Below are 4394 nucleotides of genomic sequence, written 5' to 3' on the forward strand. Positions count from 1 at the left end.
AAATGAAGGAAGAAAAGGCAGACTTTTATAGAGTGAAGGGCACAGAATACGAGGGGACGCCTTGTTTCAGGGGAACAGCTAATCAATAAGGGCCATGTGTCCTTCGTCATAAATACAAGCCACGTGTCCTTCATAAACCAGATCCGTCATATCTCAACAAATTTACTTGTCACTCCATGAATCCGTCTAGTTTAGAAAGACGGATCCAAGGAGTGAAAGGGGCAACTGAAGAGGATGAAAAACATAAGACGGATATTTCCTCCGTCCTAGGTGGACGGAATGGGTGTAGACGGATTAATACCGTGGGTATGCATATAGGATGGTGCCGATCATTGAGTACCCGTCTGTTAATTGATTAATTGTAAATCCTTAGTTGTTTGCCACACGATGTGTTTGACTTGGCTTTGCTTTACCTCCACACAAGCGTGTACACTTGGAGTTCTTGCGTTACACGTTCGACCATAATAAGAAGACTCCTATATGGAAAATGGCTTAAGAAGGAAGTAGAATCCTAAAAGGAAAGGAAATTCTACGCCAATATAAATACCCCAGAAACCCTAATATCAAGGTACGTACAATTATCTCAACTCTGGCATTCTAGGGTTGAAAAATAAGACTCTAACTTGACCTTCGGAGGGTTTTTGGCCGGCACCACACCGGTGCTCTCTTTTAGGTCCTCTTTTTTCCTCTTTTGCAGGTGTTGCTTTGGTGAGAGGAGTGCTTGCGACTTACTGGTGATTTTTCGGCATCATCAACATTCATATTATCTATCTCATACTTCCGTATATTTTACAAATACATTTCTCACAAACTATCCATACATACTTCTCACATGTATATTTTTAATCCATCTTACAAACACCATATCTCACAAAACATATATATTTTTTACTATCTCCATACATCTTTAAAGATACCAAACACTCTTTTAAGAACATATTACAAAAGTCTTTCTCATGAAAGACATATGAACATCAATACTAAGGCCCTTCTCCGAAAAGGCACAAAGACTTCATATTAAAGTCATTCTTAATGAAGACATACATTTCTAATACTTAAAACGATTCTTATGAAAGACATAAACTTATAAAATTAAAAACCCTTCTTATGGAAGGCAATACCACTTGTACTTGACTAAAAACTAAAAAAGCATTACATGGGGAAAATCATTTAAATACATGATAAAGGGGATAAACTTAAGTAACTTATGCACACGGTTGGACATATTCTCTCTCCCTCCAGTTACACCCATTTTTCCCTTTCAATCATGAAGTCACCATGAAATGACTCATAATATCATACCGCATCGCTGGACTCATTTTCCCATGCTGCTGAAATATTATAAGTCCACTGATGTTATACGGCTGGAGCTACGAACTATGAAGATAAGTCATTATATTTTTATCTCCAAAATTATACTATTGAGTATATTTTAATTTATTATCATTGTATTGTTGTACTCATATTATTCTACCGCTAGAATGTTATTAGCTCACTCATGCTATACGGCTGGAGCCATAAATCATATAAAAAATAAAGTGATTCTGTACAGCTGGAGTCAGAAACACACAAGATAAGTCAATATTTCTCTATTTTCAAGATTACATTATTAAGTACATGTTAAATCATTGTTATTGTACTGCTGGATGCAAGTTACTTTCATATTATCTCATTATTTAATTAAACATGATCACACTAATACTTCATTAATGAGCATATATCTTAATAAATTGATCAACCATAGCTGAACATATATTATTTGGACATAAACCACCGATGAACATATATTATTTGGACATAAAACATTATTGGACATACCTTATTTGGACATAGATCATTGCTGGACATATCTTATTATACTAAACATGAGCCATAGACCGTAGCTAGATATGGACTATTTTGGACTCATCCTATTACTGGACATATGACACTTAATTAATTACATTCTAATGGACATCACTTAACACACATAATAATAATGTTCAACTCACCATTTAATCAAAGCTATTCAATTAAATATATTATTTATTTATCTAAACCATCATCATGATTCTAAGACTTTGGGCTTTGTTTATTTTGTAGGCTTAAAACTACACCGAAAGCCATTAGTCTGTGCGGCCCAATGTTGAGTTCCGGACTTGATTCCCCTAACATCATGTGGGCAACGAATAAAAAACGCCCCTAACAAACATAAATGTGTATGTATGGTCCAAGTGACAACTAATGATGGCATATGATGATGGCATAGATGTTTTTTTCCCCCTTTTAACTTAGTGCTAATGTAAAAACAATCCCTAATGTATTATATTTTTAGTTGTGTAATTGATTTTAGGATTTTTGTTTGTCACATCATACTTTTCAATCCATCAATTAAGAATCGAGACCTTTTTAACACACATGTAATATAGTTAAGAATTAAATCGAAAGATTTGAAAGGTTAAAACCATTTTGAAATATATAACAAAATAATAAACACTCAAAATCTAAGTAATTAAATCTAAATATTATTAATTCTACCAAAAAATAAATAAATCTAAACAGTAATAGACTAATAGGGCTTATGAATTAGGATTTAGGACTATGGGTAATCAATATATGTGAACTATTAGGGCCCTTAAATTATGCTCTTCGGCACCATTTATTAAATGTCTTTAATTTTTATCATTATTTATGATCATTTTTTTTTTCGTTTATTACACAATCATCTTTTGTTTTGGTAACTTTCTTAACAAAAAAAAAAAAAAAAAATCTTTTTGTTTTGGAAAAGTTTGAATGATTGTTCATATCTTTTAACTTGAAAAGCTTTTATACAATGGGCGATATAGCTAGTCAGTCCATTAGCTAAACCATATAGTCGGATTTATCATGTTAACTTTCACAAATTATAGTATAATTAAGATCTTTTAAATAATATATTTTATAATTCACTAATGAAAATCTCATGCGGTTACATGGTTTTAGTCATGAATTTTATATATTGAGAAATAATAGCTAAATGAGTTATTATTACATAAATTTAGAACTCGTTTCTAACTAAATGAATGATTATTATTATATAAAATGTATAATTTTGTATATTTATCTTTATATATAATACCTTTAATTAAAATTATCAATAAACAATTTTCTAATTTTTTTTATAATTCCCTATTTATTAGGCTTCTTTTGGGAGTTCATAAGGGAATGAAATGGAATGAGATGAAATGATCATAAGGGAATGGAATGGAATGTATTTAAGTAAGGGAAAAGAATGGAATAGAATGTAATTAAGTAACCTTGATTGGATGTTTTAAAATAAAGGAATGAAAATGAATGGAATTTAAGTAATCTTATTTGGGAGTAATATGGAGGGAATGAAATGGAATCATTTTATGACAATATTACTATTAGACCCCTATTTTAAAATAAAAGGTTGAATATATAGGGATATTTTGGAAGTTTTAGTAAAAAATTCATTAAATCTAATTTCATTCCCTCCCATTCCTCCCAATTTTAGGGGGAATGAAAATTTGAGGTTTTAAGGGAATAGAGAGGAATGAGTGTTCCCTTCTACCTATTCCATTCCCTCCTACTTAAACTCCCAAACAAGGGAATGAACTTTCCATTTCCTTCATTAAAACTCCCAAACAAGGAAATTGAAGAATATTCTAAAATTATTCTTTTCATTCCTTTCTATTCCATTTCATTCCCTCCTCCCAAACGAGGCCTTAATGAAGAGAGTGATTTGAACTCAAGTAGTTAAATATTTTATAATATTTGCATAAATAAGGTTATCTTAAAATGATTAAATTTCAAACTCAAGATTATAAAATCGATTGTATTTGTATACCTAAAAGAAATTCCACTTTTAAGTCTTATTTTGATATTTAAATCATCTGTTTTAATATTGAATTAATTTATTCAAATGGTTAACACCCTAACTTATACAAGTTGAGTAATGTCTCTAATCATATTGTGCTTTAGCCTTTAAGAACACATATATTAATATTACACATGAAAAAATAAATAATTAAATAATCAAAACATTTGAAAACAAAATCAAGCCAAAATCCTAGTTCATTAATGAAAAACAGTCCAAATTTCCAAACTTTAAAAAAATATGAAAAGAAGTTAAGTAAAGATAGTCTTATACAAGAATTTAGATCGATAGATCTAATTTAGCCAAATATTATCTATGATCTAAAAGGATATAGGAGAAATTTTAAACTGAATTTAATTAGACTTTCGAGGAAGTATAATCATGAAAAAAGACACACACACACACACACACATATATATATTATTACAAATCTAGGATGTCCCTCTTTCTTGTATAATACGTAACAGATATTGTTTGTTTGGATACAGTCATCCATGTGAGTGTTGTGTGGAACACTCGTTCTAATGCTAAAGAC

Source organism: Castanea sativa, chromosome 9 (genome assembly GCF_040712315.1).
Source record: "Castanea sativa cultivar Marrone di Chiusa Pesio chromosome 9, ASM4071231v1".
Taxonomy (NCBI): Eukaryota; Viridiplantae; Streptophyta; class Magnoliopsida; order Fagales; family Fagaceae; genus Castanea; species Castanea sativa.